We start from the raw sequence: 19,945 nt of genomic DNA, 5'->3' as shown, positions 1-19,945 counted from the left end.
CACTAGTGTGGATACACTAAAGAAGGGCTAGCCAATTTCACTAGAGAGAACCAAGTAATCATATTCTCTAAAGTATTCCAAGGTGTCTTGGTGATTTGTGATTCCACTTGAGGCTTCCACACTATTGGGGCTAAGCTCTTAAAGCTTGAAGACATCAAGCTACATCAAGAGGTATGTATTCTATCTTGTTACATTCATAGTTTTTGTATGCTAGATTAGGATAATACCTTGGATGTTCTTATTTGCATGTATAATAGAGAAAACATAGATCCAAGGTATTTAGGGTTGCATGTACACTTAGGAAGTGTTAGAATGCTCAAAACCCAACAGTGGTATCAGAGCCACGGGTTGTTTTCTGTTATATTGATGCAAATATTTTATTTTCAAAGTTGGAAAAAAAAAAGAAAAAAAAAACATGAAGTTCGTCAAATTTTAAGATAATTACTTGTTCTTGTGAAAAACTAATTATTTGTAAAATTTGAATAATTTGCTTTATGAGTTGAATTAGGTCAAATTTAATAAAAGATAAAATGATATGATTATTTTATTAGTTTTAAAAGTTTGATCTAAAGAGTTTTATTTTTTGAAACCTCCATAAGTTATGGATATGAAAAGGTTTTAAAAAAAAATTGATTCAAAGTTTTTTTGGAGTTACAAAATTTGGTGTTAATGTTTTAAAGGATTCCATAACTTAAGAATAAGTTATGGATCACCAAAAGTTTTTTGTGTTACCTTGTTTTATGAGTGAATTTAGATTAATGAATAAAATTATGTGATAGTTGGTTTTAATCCAAATTAATCTAAGAATTGATTCTAAAATGTGTTTTTGTAACTTGTCCTCAAGTTATATGAAAAGTCACATTTAAGAATCATAAAACTCATAAAAATTGGCAAAGGTTACAAAAATGAAGAGTCTAGTTCTAATTAAATGGTTTTATGACTCCATAACTTGTCCTCAAGTTATGGAGGTCCAAGAGTCTCTTCATTTAATAAAATAAAATAAAATAAAAAAAAGGTGTAACCTTAATTAATTCCATAAGTTATAAAATAAAGAAAAGTTAATTCCTTTATTAGTTTAAAGTCTTCCATAACTTCTCCTCAAGTTATGGAACTTGAAGAGTTTTTGGATTAAAACTACTTTAAACACATAAGTTATGGAATTAATTAGTTTTGAATAGTTTCAAAACTTGCCCTCAAGTTTTGGAATTTGTAAAGTTTTCTCTTATGAATACTTTAATTCCAAGTTAGCCCTTAGAATTTTAAAAGTTAAAATTCAACCCTTATACTTTATAATATTATAAGTTAATAATATATATATGTATAAGAGTAAAGTCAGTCTTACCGCTAGTACGCCTCATTCACAAAGCCGGTCTATAAGGTGGGTATAAGGTTGTTGCCTATAAAATGGCAACTTAATGGGTGTCCACTCTCACCCACCGCTTGCTTGACCGGTGGAGGGTCGTTAGCCGAACGGGTTTGACAAGACTATAATTCTCCTTCATTAAAAGTATTAATGATAATACTAAGTAACTAAACTCTTAATAATACCCAATCTTAGTTACTTAGGAAAAATGTGAATAAGGTGCTAACCCATGAAATTACACTTTACACTTTGTCTAAGTCGTTAGTGGAGCGTGTGTGGTTAACCGGCACACTAACTTGGACTTAACAAGGTAGGTAAAGGGTGACTTAATATTTATCATAGTATCGATGGAGCGTGTGTGGTTAACCGGCACATCGATTGAGGGGTAATTTATTAAGGGTACCAAGTGATTTGCATGGTTACTTCACACCTTGTTTTGTGATCCTCGGCATCCCAGTCACAAAACCTGAAGGGCACACTCGAGATTGAAACATGCCTTTGAACAGTTCAATGAATCTCAATAGATCTAGGAGTTTCAAAACCAATTAAAACCTAATAATTCATTTCGTTTATCTTGGTGGAAATTGGTGAATCGTCATTCACCTACCTTCAAATATTTTATAGCTTGGATTACGGCATACCTCTTCTAAGTTATAAAATAGTTTGTTGGGTCCTAGCCTTAATATTTCATATTGGGTGTCATATTAAGGACTTTAAATCAACTATCTTGAATATCTCCCAAAAGATGTCTGTAATAGACACCTATGATCTTCCCAAATCTAGTGAAACAAGGTTTCCTAAATGAAGATGATGTCCTTTGGAAATCATACTTCTTTCACCTCCTCCAATTATTCTCCCCAACCCACAAGTTCTTGAAAAGTTTAAGGTCACTCAAGCCCTATTGGCAAGGCAAGGTCTAGGTGTGAACACATCTTGGAGATGTAGTCACATATTGACAAGCCGGGAGAGTTGGGTGTCAAAGTCTTGAGAAAGTTGGTGGTTCAATCACTTTCTAAGTCACATAGTGAGTTCCTTTGGGACACCTATGAAACAGACTATGACAAGACCCTTAATGATCTTATCTATTTGCTAAGATCAACTTCCTAAAACTTTATGGACATTGACAATGATGACATTGGATATCCAGTAAAGCATTCTCTTCCCAATGGAAAGGGATCGGCCATAGTCAACTCGGTTGACCAAATGGTAAAGAGAAAAGCTAAGTCTGTGATAGTCTCGTGTACCATTATCAAAGGGTCCATATGTTTATATTGCCAAGGGAAGGGGCATTGGTTGCGAAGCTGCCAAATTTACCTAAGGATGTTAAAGTCAATAAGTTTGACTCTACTTCAGGTAAAGACCACTATCTAACTCTGTTAAGTTTCTATTCTGAGATTCCTGATACATGATGTGACTGGGTCACATGGTGATGTTTTAAGAATCAAAGAAAAGTGAAGAAACTTAAAGAAAGAATATGCTGAATCTGATGGCGTAGATGGATTTCTATCGCATAGTTTGAAGATCGGATTCTTGAGCAACTTCTTAGGAGTTATGAGATATTGCTTAGGAATAGATAACAACAAGTTTTCATATGGATTGTAAGGATAATTTTTTCCGCAAAGTTTTAAAATAAAAGAAAATTTTTTTGATTTTATTTATTTTAAAATATCCTTACAATGGCTTTTGAGGAAAAATTGTTGCTTATATGATTCCATTAAGAGCAAGAGTGGAAATATGAAGTTGATTCTTTCATTTGTGGTAATGTCTATATTTACCAAATAAGGAAAGATTCTCATCACCCAAGTTTCATTTGGACCGGGACTTGGAATCATGCAAGTTATATAGCATGATGAATGAGAACTTTCAAGTTTTGGAAAAATTAAGACTAATTACTGGTTCACATGGATGTGTGAGTCAAGTGAAGGACTAAAGGATCGAGTACACAGTCTTGTGCACTGATTAAGTCCACCACAAAAGATCGATAAGATTATTCGGCATAGTTTACTAAAGCTCAGTAAATATGATTATACTTACATGCTTAAGTGTAACTCTGAGACATTGGAAAAGGTTCCAATGTAAGGCAGAGCGAATAAGAAGAATCAAATTAGGCAGAAGGATAAAAGTTTCTCAAATCTGAAAAGATGGGAGAGTACTTTAGTATCAGTTTTTGTGATCATCTTAATGATTAAGAAACCATATCAAAATTAGTTCTCTAAGGAAAACTTAGTGCATTCTTATGACTAAGAAGAGGAACTTGAATTGTTGAAATGGTTAAATCAAGAAGATGAGTCATACTTCGTTCCAATACAAGTCTTAGAGTCATACTCCAAGATTGTCATTTGAGTGACATGTCTTAAAGAAGGTTTAAAACACTTGTCAAATGTAAGAGTAAAAATTTTCTACTCTTGTACATTTGAAATTGGTAAGTTGTGATGTTTTGGATAAAACAAAGACCAACTTAGGCCAATTGGGTAAAGTGTTTTTCTTGATTAGAATCCGCACTATCTCTTGGATGTTTGACAAGGGAGTCTTATATGTCAAGAGGACAGTGGTAGTCTTAAAGGTCTTGAAAGTCTCAAGAAATAATCAAGAATAAAACCTGAAGTTCTTCACTAGCACACGACTTGAGGTTTATAACCTATCGTGTTGACATATCTGTGCCCATTCCAGTTAAAGTTGGCTTTGCATATGAGTTCTTAGAGTTCTCAGTTTGTTGCATAACAACTTGGAAGCAATGGCAGGCCCTTGAGCTGCCAGGTGGCAAGAAGTTAAGATTGAGTTCAATCCATATGGTTTTGGATTTTTCATTATCTTTGTCTTGTGATTATGGTTTGACAAATTCATATGGGTAGGAACTCATACACCATATAAATCTAAGTGTCATAAGGTTTCTCTCCGATTCATGAAAATGATGGTGAGGAAACGCTTTCACTAAGTAGATTTTACGAAGATATCAATTGTGTTATTTGCATTTTCAAAAGTCGTTAGTGGAGCGCGTGTGGTTAACCGGCACACTAACATGGACTTGTGAGAAATGGCAAATGCCTAAGCAATTGAGACCATGATTACAGTATCCCTTTTCATGGTTCTTGAAATTGCTTAGACACACAGGTGAGCTATCTACGGAAAGGGTGTATGAATCTAAATTTCAGACTGTCCAGCTGATTTCTGAGTACATGTAAAAGCTAGTGGGAGCATAAGTGTTATGCTAATAATCATCATGTTAGTGGGAGCATGATAATTATGATAAGTATTGCAAGTCAGCAATGTTAATTATAGAAAACAAAAGTTTCAATTGGGAAAAAGTTGTTTTGCTATAATTAAGGGAGAAGAAATTATGCTTCATCTCAAATCTATAAGCTTAGATCGTGAGGTTTTAATCATTTAGTCAAGGATATATATGAATTTCATGTTGGAATGGCTCAACATAAGGAAATTCTGTATATGGGTCCATTATTTGCGTTCTAAAATTCGATTATGATTACGGCATCCCTTTTCATAATCTGAATTATGAGAACTTGGCAAATTGAAATGGAAATATTATAGCAAAAGACTGGTTTAGTCTTTATGTAAGACATCATGAATCGTGTCCCATATGCTTCGGATATAGGATCGATTACATGTGCTATATTCATCCGTTCTAAAATTTTCCAAATGCCTGGGGCATTAAGAAGGGAAAAGGTTTAGAACTGGATATGACAAAAAGGATTAAACAATTGTCGAGGACAATCTAAGGTTTACCAAAGATTGGTTACTCAAGGACAATTGGAAGTATAGTGATAATTCTGGAAGGACCATATTGACATAATCTGTAAGGAGGCAACTCTTGTTCAGAAGTGATAGTCAAAATGGAATCTGGAAATGTTTCAAAGTTAGAATTTTCAATCTGTGTAAGATTAAGGAAACTTAATGCAAGAAGGATATTTCCAAGGAGTTGATCTCCTTTGGAATACTCTGTAATGATTGTTGCCAAGTCTTTGTGACTTTGTGCATAATCGTTACAAGAGGATCAATGCATATAAGTTTAGAATCTAACAGATTTCTGTAAATGGCATGAATTTGGAATTCTTGCATTTGCAGTAAGGATTTGGGAGTGTGAAAAGAGAATCATTGAAGTTATGTTCAATTGATCTAGTTCACAAAGTAAAGATCATAGACAAACATAGTATGCATACTTGGTGTATGGCATGACTAGTGTTTAGAAAACATAGTGTGCATGCTTGGAGCATGGGACAACTATTGTTTTAAATTCAAGAATAAAGTTGATAGCTGAAACAGTATACAATGAATAATGTGTAATCATATGGTGATAAATAAAAGGTGTTTTATTTATGTTCAAAGGGTTGATACCATATTGGATTCAATTATTATTGTGTTTTATTTTGCATGTTTTGACTTCCCGAATAAACTGGGTTATTCTTCCTGAATGACTAAGTTATTCAAACATCCACAGTCGGTCATATGTTGGAAGTAGATATGAATTAAGACTGTCATGGGTTGGCTTGTAGAGGTCTAAGGTGTTGGACAAAGGGCTACAACACTCATGAGTGCTCATAAGTTCTGAGTATTGGATTCAACCCGCGCTCATTGGAATCACTTCATGGATTTTATCACGAGTGATCATGAGACGATAATATCTTATATTCTTCAAACCTAGAGATATGAGTTGTTACTATGAGTTGATAGTACATTGATTGCACGAAAACGCATTTGGTAACTCGGTGCTATAAAACGTGCCTTTGTGTATGATTCAACAAGTAGTAGAACAAGCCATATGAGTCGAAGTTTATCCATTCCTTTTACCTTCGGGATAAAAGCGATATATGTGGGCCCCTCAATGATTTGATGATGACAAATGGAAGTGCTCGGCCGGGCCAGGACTGATTTGATTTGTTCAATTAGTCAGTCGTCATAAATCGGAAATCGGGAAACAACAAATGGACAGAGAGAATAATTATAATCCATGTCTCGGTCCATATGATATCTAGAATGGAGGAATATATGATCCCTTATCTAATGGACAAGTTCGTTGACAAGATCAGAGTTCGACAGCAGCTTTAAGAGCTACGATTGCCAGTTAGGTTTGAAGTCATACGCAATAATAGTTTTAGACTTATCCAAGTGGGAGACTGTTGGATTAATGTCTAAGTCCATAACTATATTTGGTATGTACTTGACCCGACCCGGCATGGTCCATTTGGGTTGCACTTCACCGACACAATTTATATGGATAATCTTTTGAGAATAGTATGTTTATGATTAATATTAATATATTATAAGTTCTAATATATTAATATGGAATCATATTATTTAATTAGTATTGATCAAGAATTAATTTATAATTAATTAAGTGATCAAAAGGAACTAATTAAATATGGACTCTTATATATATGGAATGGGCCAAGTTCATTTAGGTTGGGCTAAGCTTTCATGGATAGTCCATGGAGTGTTTAACCCATGGATCCTAGGAAATGAAAGGTCATGGGTATTAGGGTTTAACCCTAATCCTCCATACTATATAAAGATGTCTTTGGTTGGTGAAATTGGCACTAGTGTGGATACACTAAAGAAGGGCTAGCCAATTTCACTAGAGAGAACCAAGTAATCATATTCTCTAAAGTATTCCAAGGTGTCTTGGTGATTTGTGATTCCACTTGAGGCTTCCACACTATTGGGGCTAAGCTCTTAAAGCTTGAAGACATCAAGCTACATCAAGAGGTATGTATTCTATCTTGTTACATTCATAGTTTTTGTATGCTAGATTAGGATAATACCTTGGATGTTCTTATTTGCATGTATAATAGAGAAAACATAGATCCAAGGTATTTAGGGTTGCATGTACACTTAGGAAGTGTTAGAATGCTCAAAACCCAACAAATACCACATCCTGTATCAAGAACCCAAGAGTTAGAATATGTTGAGTAATTAGACAATATAGTGTAAACACCTGCATGGGTGGGTTTCACTTTCCCATCCTTTAGATCCTGCAAGTACTTAGGGCAGTTTCGCTTCCAGTGTGCCTTTTCATGGCAATAGAAGCATTCAACATCCTTGGGAATGGCAGAAGGAGTGACAAAACCGCTCTTGGTCTTCGATGAGGAGCCTTCAAGAGACTTTCCATTGGTACCCTTCGAAGGGTGCTTCCTCTTTTTCCCTTTGCCTTGCCCGATAGCCAAAACAAGGGTAGATGTTGGAGTAGGAGTAGTAGAGGTAACAACCGCCTTGCCCTTAAGACCGGTTTCAGCGGTCTTCAAGAGTCCTTGAAGCTTGCTGAGGGTAACTTCCTCCTTGTTCATATGATATGTCATACGAAATTGGTCATAACAAGAAGGTAAGGATTGCAAAATGATGTCAATTGCCAACTCCTCAGGGATGTTCACATTCAGCTTCAGCAAACGGTCCACATACCTTTGCATCTTTTGCATGTGAGCCGTGACGGAATCACCGTCCTTCATGCGGGTAGTTATTATGGAGGAGATTATTTCATACCGCTCCTGACGAGCACTCTGATGGTACCTTTCCATCAGGTCTTGGTGCATCTCAAAAGGGTAGAAATCTTCATATGACTTTTGGAGCTCGGCTGTCATCGTGGCCATCATGATACATGCCACCTTAGTAGCATCTCTCTCATGTGTCCTGAATTTAGCGATCTCCTCAGGAGTAGCAGTAGACTCATCAAGCTCTTTTAACTCCTTATCGAGGACATATTCCTTGTCCTCATAACGAGTAACCATCCTGATGTTCCTAATCCAATCCATGAAGTTGGAACCATCAAAGATGACCCTCCCACAAAGATTCATGCGAGAGAAAGAACCAGTTGGGTTAGAGCCTGAAGCATTAGTGTTGGAAGACATCTGAAAGAAGAAAGCAAGTTTAGATTAGATATATAGAATCCTTAATAAGACACCCAAATGTAATATTAAGGCTAGGACCCAATCACAATATATTATACTTAGAAGAGGGATGCCGTAATCTAAGTAATAATATATTTGAAAGGTAGGTGAATGACGATTCACCAATTTCCACCATGAAAAACAAAATGAATTATTAGGTTTTAATTGGATTTGAAATTCCTAGATTCTTTTGAGATTCATTGAACTTTTCAATGGCATGTTTCAATCTCGATTGTTCCCTTCAAGTTTTGTGACTGGGATGCCGAGGATCACAAAACAAGGTGTGAATAACCATGCTAATTCACTTGGTACCCTTAATATTATCACCTAATCAATGTGCCGGTTAACCACACACGCTCCATTGATCTATGACAAACATTAAGTCACCCTTCGTGATCCTTACTAGTCCAAGTTAGTGTGTCGGTTAACCACACACGCTCCACCAACGACTTGGTAAGGTACAAAGTGTGAATTCCATGGACTAGCACCATGTTCACATTTTTCCTAAAATAAATAAGATTGGGAATTAAAAAGGTTTAGTTACTTTATAATAATCATTATACTTTTAATGAGGATTTAAAGTCATTGTCCTACCCGTTTGGTTAACGACCCTCCACCAGTCAAGCAAGCGGTGGGTGAGACTGGACACCCATTAAGTTGCCATTGTATAGGCAACAACCTTATACCCACCTTATAGACCGGCTTCGTGAATGAGGCTTACTAACAGTAGAACGACTTATTCTTATACATATATATAATAATTAACCATTAATGTTATAAATAGTATAAGGGTTGAATTTTAACTATTAAAACTCTAAGGGTTGGAATTAAAGTTTATTAAATTGTGTGAAACTTTACAAATTCCAAAACTTGAGGGCAAGTTTTGTAACTATCCAAAACTTTTCATTTCATAACTTATGAATTAAAGGTTCATAAAAATGAAGACTCTTCATTTTCATGTAACTTATGTGTTTAAATGTGTGTGTTAAAGAAAAGTGACCTTTGGATATCCATAACTTGAGGAAAAATTATGGACTCCATTAAAACACATAAATGATCAAGAATTAATTCTAAACAATTCAGCAAATAATTCCTATCATCTTCTAAATTCATAAGAACATGAACATGATCATCAAAATTTCAAGAATTATATGAACACATAAAAATATGGAATTTTGATATATGCTATTATTGTAAATGGATTAGAACCACCATTACACCAACTAAAACAAGTTTTAAAACACCAAAACAGTTTAGGGTAATGTTTCTAGTCCATTTCCAGCAGCAAAAGTCGAAATTCTGCATTCTGATCATTCTACTCGCCGAGTGCACGAACCTACTCGCCGAGTAGGATGCATTTTGCCTTAAACTCGGCGAGTCCCCCCATGGACTCGGCGAGTGCATCAGCCAGACAGCAACAATTTCAACTTTTTTTTTCATTATTTTGCATCAAGTATCAAACAAGCAAGCCTAGGCTCTGATACCAATGTTGGGTTTTGAGCAATCTAACACTTCCTAAGTGTGCATGCAACCCTAATAAACCTTGGATCTATGTTTGTCTAAATACATGCAAAATAATAATTTTCCAAGGTTCATAACCTATCTAACATGGCATGGGGAACATTTAAACATAAAAGAGTTAGATGAGATTACATACCTTTTTGATGACATTGATTCTTTGGAGTTTGAGAGCCAAGCACCAATAATGTGAATGCCTCAAATGGAATCACAAATCACCACAAACACTTGGAAACTTTGAGAGAGTGTACACACACTTATATTTTCGGCCACACACAAGCACACACACTAGTGGCTATTTCATGCAACATAAGCATGCTTATATAGTGTACATGGTTAGGGTGAAACCCTAATAACCCATGACCTTTCCTTTTCCAAGGACCCATGGGTTAAAAGCTCCGTGGATCATCCATGGACCTCCATCCAAGCCTAGCCCATTAACAAATGAGTGTTAGCCCACACTGTGACATCCCCAAAACCTCGGCCATAAAAGACCGATTTTCATTTATGCTTTTAAAATAATTTCAGAGTAAATCCTTTTGATTTGAAAGAGTTGCGGAATTTGTTCCCAAAAACAAAACGTGATAAAACAATGTTTACCAAAGCATTTCATAAAAGAAATGTATTTTTCATTATATAATCAAAACTCGGGGTGTCATGTTACGATACAGACCAATAAGCATAAACGATAACATTACAAGTCATTCAACAAATATATACATATACAGACTTGTAAACAAAACAACTTGATGGTTCATCCATCTTATGCCCTCGCACCACTTCCTATAATACAAATAAAACTGAGTGGGTCAGGCTTGGAAGCCTAGTGAGCATATAGGGTTTTCAACCCACAATAAATAATTATATTTAATTTCCACCAACCAACAATAACCCAATTACTCATTCCCGTTATTCTCACTTTATGTCCCTAAGACAACTAACATAAGGGACCTAGTCTAAGAATATTTCATCGGGGCGACAACACATGCTTCGGGGGTACCTCAGCAATATAAGTCAAATAAGGCAACCATGAGGGGGATGGAGTACATCGAATGAACACCCAAGTTCATTAACACCTACAGGTGGCGAACCTGCTAATGTTCCACAAGACTATCTAGAAAAGTCCGTGGTCGTCATCTAAACTCCACTAGATGACTAAATCAAACAACAACGAGGCCTCTCATCTGTTTATTACACACCAACTATCTACCCATGTTCTACCCAACATATTAGTAGATAAAAATATACATTTTATACATAGTTTAAAAACCTGTATAACATGCTTTAATCAATACATATTCCACATAAAAGATGAGGCACACACACGCATAACACGTATTTCATAGAGAATAAATCAGATCTATGAGATAGAAGAGAGTGAATACACATTCACACATATAACAACAAAATATATACACATAGCACGTATTTTATATAAAATAATTCATAATATTTTATTGGAAGAAAAATAACTACACACTCACTTGATCAGAAGATGATCGGACAACACTACGGCTTGTAGAAGTAGTATTCTTCGGCAGATGTAGAAGATCTTCACAAAAACCGGACCCCTCGCGGGCAGAGATTCGGCTCGGGAATCTTACTTCTCGGGATCTTTAGGACCTCGGGACTTGCTTCGGGGCTCGGGAATGATACCGGGGCTTCGGGATAATTCTTGCACAAAAAACGATGCAAAACCGCGAGAAAAAGAGAAGAAATGAGCAAACTACTCGGCTGCCATCGACACCCTTTTATAGGGGCTGGAAGGCCGATTTACGCAGGGCGTAAATCCTAGTTACGCGGGGCGTAACCTGGATAGGATCGCTGACTGCCCCCCTTCGGATAATATCAGCCAATATATATATATATATATATATATATATATATATATATATATATATATATATATATATATATATATATATATATATATATATATATAATATCGAAAATATTTAATAAATTTCAAAAATTCATATCTTCCTCATACGAACTCCGTTTTCGACGTTCTTTATTTCCACGCGTAGGTGAGACTACGATCTACAACTTTCGTTTAGACTCCGTCGGCTAATTTTGAGTTTATTTTTATTATTTATTTTTAGTAGGCCGGGACAGGAAAACTCCGTTATAAAATCATAACTTCTTCATCCGACGTCCGTTTTCGCCTATCTTTTTATCGTTTTACTACAATTAATGAAATCTTCGATTCTCATTTAGATTGTTTCGGCTAAAAACCGCTCGGTCTCAAATCGAGTATTCGGGCTGCATACCGCTAAGTCGAAACTTCGAAAAATCATAACTTCCTCATACGAAGTCAGATTTTGGCGTTCTTTATATGCACGCTCTCGGTTTAACGAACTCTACAACTTTCGTTTAGATCACTAAGACTAAATATCGCTCTAACGTAAATTTCACTTTTTACGTCATTCAGCGTTGTCGGTTCTGTCGTGAAACTTCGACAGGTCATAACTTCTTCGTTGTAACTCGGATTTTGGCATTCTTTATATCTTCGGAATCCTTGTTTCAACCACTACATCTTTATGCAAAAATATTGGGATTATCCCACACTTCAAATTTGACGCTTATTTTATTCTTAATTCATTAAATATAATAATTAAGAAAATAAACACATAATTCACATAATACTCAAATATTTCATCATTAATACTCCAAAAAGAGTTACAAGGGTTAATCTAGACTATTACATCAATGAAAATGCCTAGCCTGGAAACACGGACGTTACACACACCATATAAAACCAATAGCCCATAATCTAATTAGTCTTCCTTTTAATCTCTAAATTAATTCATAATTAATTTAAGACTAAGACTAATTAAATAACATGACTTCATATTAATATATTATAACTTATAATATATTAATAAACATATGTGTATAACTCTCATAAAATTATCCATAAATAGTTCGGGTGAAGTGCAACCCAAATGGACCATGTCGGGTCGGATCAAGTATATACCAAATAAGTTATGGACTTAGACACCTTATCCAACAATTATTTCGTTTTTCATGGTGGAAATTGGTGAATCGTCATTCGCCTACCTTCAAATAATTTATAGCTTGGATTACAGCATCCCTCTTCCAAATTATAAAATATTGTGTTGGGTCCTAGCCTTAATATTTCATATTGGGTGTTATATTAAGGATTTTGAATCAACTAACTTGATTTTCTCCCATTATAGATGTCTGGTTCAGACAACTATGATCTTCTCAAATCTCTTGAAGATGGTGTCCCTCAACATCATGCTTCACTTCCTCCACCTCCTCCAATTATTCTCCCTCACCCACAAGTTCTTGAAAAGTTTAAAGTCACTCAATCCCTATTGGCAAGCATAGTCTATGTGTGCTCACATCTTGGAGATAAAGTCACATGTTGACAAGCCGGGAGAGTTGGGTGTCAAAGTCCCGTGAAAGTTGGATGTTCAATCACTTTCTTAGTAACATAGTGAGTCTCTTTAGGACTACTGTGAGATGGACTATGACATGACCCTTAACGATGTTATCTATTTGCTTGATGTCGTGGAATCAGCAATGATTTGGAACACCAGTAAAGCAAATTTGATTAAAAGAACAACTTCCCAAGTCTTAAATGGACATTGAAAATGGTAGCATTGGATATCTAGAAAAAGATTTCTCTTCCCAATGGAAAGGGATCGGCCATAGTCAACTCGGTTGACCAAATGGTAAAGAGAAAGGCTAAGTTTGAGATAGTCTCATGTGCCATTACCAAAGGGTCCATGTGTTTTGTTGCCAAAGGAAGGGGCATTGGTTGCGAAGCTGTCTTATTCACCTGAAAGGTCATAAGGTTGATCAAGTCAAGAGGTTTGACTCTACTTCGGGTAAAGTCCACTGTCTAACTCTATTAAGTTCCTATTTGGAGATTCTTATTACATAATGTGAATGGGTCACATGCTGATGTTTTTTAAGAATCGAAGAAAAGATAGGAAGCTTAAAGTAAGTATATGTTGATTCTGATTGCAAAGTTGGGTTTTCGATCGCATGGTTCGACAATCAGAATTTTGAGTTGTTGCTTAAGAGTTATAATATATTGCTTGTGAATAGATAACAACAAGGTTTTCATGTGGATTGTAAGGATAAGTTTTTCCGCAAAGTTTAAAAAAAAAGGGGGGGGGGGGTTTAATTTTATTTATTTTAAAAATATCCTTACAATGGCATCTGTGGAAAATTGTTGCTTATATGTTTCCAGTAATAGCAATATTGGAAAGTGGATTTGATTCTTTCATTTGTGGTAGTGTCTGAATTTACCAAATGAAGAAAGTTTTTCATAACCCAAGTTTTAATTAGACAGAAACTTGGAATCATACAAGTTGTATTGTATGATGAATGAGAATTTTCATCTTTGAAAATTAAGACTAATTCTTTGATCACATGTATATGTGAGTCAATTGAAGGACTAAGGAATTAGGTACTCTGGGTGTGCGTTGGTCAAGGTCCACCACAAAGATTGATTTGTCATGATTTACTAAAGATTAGTAAATATGATTATACTTATGAGGTTAAGTATAATTTTGTAACATTGGAAAGGTTACAATGTATGGCAAAACAAATGAGAAGAATCAAATTAGGCAGAAAGATAAAAGTTTCTCAAATCTGAAAGGATGGGAGAGTACTTTAGTATCATATTTCATGATCATCTTAATGATTATGAAACCATATCACAAATTCATACTCTAAGGACGTCTTAGTGCATTGTTATGGCTAAGAAGAGAGGTCATGAATTGTTGGATTGGTTAAGATCGAGAAGATGAGTCATACTTCGTTCCAAAACAATTCTTAGAGTCATACTCCAAGATTGTAACATTGAGTGACATAAAGTACGACGTTGTTCCACGTATTTGTCCGGCTGATATCATAAGAACAGAGGATTATATGATCACTTATCTAAAATGGCGCTTCATAGTTCAACAGAGTTTTCAAGAACTACGATTGCTGGTTGGTTCCTGAAGTAACATACGCAAATATAGTTATTAGACTTATCCAAGTGGGAGTCTGTTGGATAAGGTGTCTAAGTCCATAACTTATTTGGTACATACTTGACCCGACCCGGCATGGTCCATTTGGGTTGCACTTCACCCAAACGATTTATGGATAATTTTATGAGAATTGTATACTTACGATTTATTAATATATTATAAGTTATAATATATTAATATGAAGTCATGTTATTTAATTAGTTTTAGTCTTAAATTAATTATGAATTAATTTAGAGATTAAAAAGAAGACTGATTAAATTATGGGCTATTATATTTTATATAGTGGGGGCTAATACTCATTTGTTAATGGGATAAGCTAATATGAATGTAACACCCAGAGTTTTAAAGACCAAGAAAGGGAAGAAAACCCTAAGTTTAGGGGGTCGACTCGGCGAGTCCAAGGAGGGACTCGGCGAGTCGGAGCGGGATCCGGGTCGAGGAGTAAGTGACCAAGTAACACCGTAAATTTCAAAATAATTTTTCAAAATATATAAAAACATTTCTCATTAACTTTTTTGTAAAAACATTAAGTTTAAATCCCAATTCACATTATACAAAATCCCAAGATCATATGTATATCAAAATCCCATGCGTGTGTACAGATCAAGCCGACGCCTTCCCACGGTCATCGCTAGTACCTGTAACAACAACACTAACACTGTAAGCACAAAGCTTAGTGAGTTCCCCAAAATACCACATACATAACACATATATTAGCCACTCGAGGCTATAACTCTATGGGTCCGTGCACCGAAACTCTGTGAACCCTCAGGTTCTAACTCTGGGAACCTTCCGGTTCCAACTCTATAAACATGCATAGCATAAATCACATAGACATCATGCAGTACAACACATAGCATACACATAATATACATACTCTGACACATAACTCTGATTACCTACTCAAGGTAAAGTATAGTGAGAAGACTCACCTCGCATATCTCGATAACTCGCGATTCCTGGAATCACTCGTGCTCGATCCTCCGAGCTATAATCCTCCTATAACATCATATGACTCTAATTAACACTTTTACCACTAAGGTTGACTACCCCTATTAAGTCAACACTGGTCAACTCTGGTCAACGGTCAACTTTGACCGGACTCGGCGAGTGCACTAGGGCGACTCGGCGAGTCTAAGCGTTTTCACCAACTCTCTAGGATTCCCTTTTTGACACGTCGTGTATTCCCCTAACTCGACGAGTTCCACCTGGTAAGAATCGCGGGGCCACCCCGACTCAACTCGCCGAGTCTCAAGAACAACTCGGCGAGTTCCAGTTCGACTCAGTCCACCTGTCAACTTCTAACTCGCCCTGCCTCACTGAGTCAACTCATAACTCGGCTGGACCACTCACCGAGTGATCAAGGATAATCTTCATGCTACTCGCCGAGTCTGTTCTTCAGACTCGGCGAGTCCATGCCATGCATCAACTCAAACTTGCTTCTGAGGTCAGATCTGCTCCAACAACTCATAGATCTGGCCCTCCTAAGCCAATTCATCACGTAAAGTCCATAACTTGGTGCTCATAACACACCCCATGACTCATAAATGGTGTTTTGGCCTTAAGCACAAAGACCCCAATCCAAAACCCTCATAGATTCATAAAAAGCTTGGGCAAAGGGACACTCTGGACCTCCAAAGGTCCAGATCTATAACTTAACTCACTTAAGGGACCAAGGAAGCACTAGATCTAACCAAAAAAGGGCTCAATAAGCCCTAAATCAATATAAACCTCAACATAACAGAAATAGCTCGAAGATAATACCTCAAATGTGATGTTCTGGACCTTAAACCTTCAGGAAGTGGCTCCTCTTGCTTTCCCTTAGCTAATTCTTCTTTTCCCTTGCAAAATGATACCTCCAAGGTCAATAATGGCTTCCTACTTTGCTCCAAATGCTCACACTTGCTAGGGTTTCACTCAAGGGACTGGTGAGCACAAATGACGGCCTAAAGGCCCTTTAAATAGGTCCCAAACCCGAGAAATTAGGGTTTCATTAAATAGCGCAGACTCGCCAAGTCCATACCTTGGACTCGCCGAGTCCAGGCGCGAACCCGCGTCCAGAACCGCGATCCTACTCGGCGAGTCTGAGCTCCAACTCGCCGAGTCCTCTCACAAAACACCAAAAACATAATCATAAAAGATACCTGGAAATCCAGGCTGTTACAACTCTCCCCCACTAGAACTAGACTTCGCCCTCGAAGTCTCACTCTGGAAATAACTTCGGATGCTGCTCACGCATCTCACGCTCCGGCTCCCAGGTCATCTCTGATCCCTTCCGATGTTGCCACTGATCCAACACCAAAGGTACCTCCTTTTTCCTCAGAACCTTGATCTTCCGATCTCTGATGGCCACTGGTCTCTCGGCATAATTCAGGCTCGCATCCACCTGAATATCCTCTAATGGAACCACTGCCGACTCATCGGCTATACACTTCCTCAACTGCGACACATGAAAAGTGTCGTGAATCTGCCCCAACTCTGCTGGCAAATCCAAACGATAGGCTACCCGGCCTACCCTCGCGATCACGCGAAATGGACCAATATAACGGGGCCCCAACTTGCCCCTCTTCCTGAATCGAATCACTCCTTTCCAAGGAGAGACCTTCAGGAGAACAAAGTCGCCGACCTGGAACTCAATCTCGGACCGGCGTCTGTCTGCATAACTCTTCTATCGGCTCTACGCGGTCAACAACCTCTGTCTGACATGCTGAATATGCTCTGTCGTCTGAAGCACGATCTCTGTACTGCCCATCACTCACTGCCCAACCTCTCCCCAACAAATGGGGGTCCGACACCTCCTCCCATACAACAGCTCAAAGGGTGGCATACCAATGCTCGAATGATGGCGGTTGTTGTAGGAAAACTCTGCCAAGGGTAAATACGCATCCCAGCTACCCCCGAAATCCAACACACATGCCCGTAGCATGTCCTTAAGCGTCTGAATCGTCCGCTCACTCTGACCGTCTGTCTGGGGATGATATGCGGTACTAAAATGCAGTCTAGTACCCAACTCCTCATGAAATTTCTTCCAGAATCTGGAAGTGAAACGCACATCACGGTCTGAAACAATCGAGATCGGCACCCCATGCCGAGATACCACTTCCCTCACATACACCTCCGCCAATTTCTCTGCTGAAGAACTCTCACTAATGGAAAGGAAGTGAGCGTTCTTCGTCAACCTGTCCACAATCACCCAAATTGCATCAACTCCTCTGGCAGTCCTCGGCAATTTGGTGATGAAATCCATAGTGATCTGTTCCCACTTCCACTCGGGAACCTCCAATGGCTGCAACTTGCCATGCGGCCTCTGGTGCTCGGCCTTAACCTTACGGCAGGTCAAGCACCTCTCAACAAACCATGCGACGTCCCTCTTCATACAGGGCCACCAATACTCCTTTCCCAAATCCAAATACATCTTAGTGGCCCCCGGATGGATCGAAAATTTCGACCGATGAGCCTCCTCCATCAAAGTGGTACGCGTTCCTCCCACAAACGGTACCCAGATACGCCCCTGAAATGTCATAAGACCCCGAACATCGGTCACGAACTCTGAAACCAAACCAACAACCCGTTCCCTCTTCTGCATCTCAGGTTGCACAGCCTCGACCTGTTCCCCGCGAATGGCGTCCAATACCGGAGCTATCACGGTCAATCTCAAACATACATTCCGCAACGGAGTGCTCTCCGCCTTGCGGCTCAACGCATCGGCTACCGCATTAGCCTTGCCTGGGTGGTACAGGATCTCACAATCATAATCCTTGACCACATCCAACCACCTTCTCTGTCGCATATTTAGGTTGGGCTGATCCATCAAGTACCTCAAACTCTTATGGTCCGTGTATATCGTACACCGAACCCCATACAAATAGTGACACCAAATCTTGAGGGCGAACACTACTGCCCCCAACTCTAGATCATGGGTGGGATATCTCGTCTCATGAGGCTTCAGTTGCCTCGATGCATATGCTATCTGTAACAGCCCGGAATTCCAAATATTGATATAATTATGATTTTGGGGATGTTTTAAGAAGGGACTCGGCGAGTTGGAGCCAGACTCGCCGAGTAGGACCGCAGACTTGGTCGCGGGTTCGCGACTGGACTCGACGAGTCCAGATACGGGCTCGGCGAGTCGACGCTGTTCAGCAGAAACCCTAGCCGTTTGGTTTTGGATCGTATATAACGCCTCTTAGGCCGTCATTGTCTGTCTTTTGGCCGATTGAGAAGAACCCTAGTCGTTGTGGACGTCTAGAGCAGGAGAGAAAGCTATTGGAACTTGGAGGAACTTGTTAGGCAAGAAGAAGAAGAGTTTGGCCAAAGGAATATCAAGGAGGATCGAGTCCTGAGGTTTGGGGACACAGAGAGTGCTATTCCAGGTAATACTCGGACCATTTCTGTTATTTTGATGTGTATACGAATCTAGGGTTTATGAAACCCATTTAGTGATTAGATGGGTTATTATGTTATTACCCAGACGATTATACCCCAGTAATAAGATGTTTAGAAGTCCAGAAAGTCCCATGATTGTATATCTCGGGACCATACGTATTTCAGGAAGCAGTTGCTCGTCTGCATGGCATGGACTCGCCGAGTCCAATGATCAGACTCGGCGAGTAGCTTGAAGATTCACTGGGACTCGTCGAGTTGTTCTTCAGACTCGGCGAGTTGAGTCGGGGTGGCCCCGCGATTCTTCCAGGAGGAACTCGTTGAGTAAAAAGGGGATACTCGACGTGCAGAAAGGGAATCTTAATGAATCGGTGAGTCAAGGGCGAGTGGACTCGGAGTCGTTGAACTCGGCGAGCCTTGGGGTGACTCGGCGAGTTAGGTCGCGGGTTAAGTGAAGTTCTGAGTATGGGGACTCGGCGAGTCACAGGGTTGACTCGACGAGTAGGGTCAGTCAGGGGTTGACTTTGACCTTGTCTTTGACCAAGGATTGACCAGTGGTTCCAGGGGTATTTTGGTAATTGTTGTTTATTGTTTGAGTTCAGTGCATTGGTGACTGTTCAGAGGTGGAGATCGTATCAGTGATCGGAGCAGCTTGAGCTATCTGTTCAGTCGGCAGTTTCGAGGTGAGTTATCCTCACTATATCGTTAGGGTTTATGGCACCAAGGCCGACCCCTCTTTACCGGATGGGAATCCGGGTAGTTGTCATTATATGTTG

The sequence above is a fragment of the Lactuca serriola genome, chromosome 1 (assembly GCF_051521515.1).
Source record: "Lactuca serriola cultivar US96UC23 chromosome 1, Lser_US96UC23_V15, whole genome shotgun sequence".
In the NCBI taxonomy this organism is placed as follows: Eukaryota; Viridiplantae; Streptophyta; class Magnoliopsida; order Asterales; family Asteraceae; genus Lactuca; species Lactuca serriola.
This window is presented reverse-complemented; position numbering follows the sequence as displayed.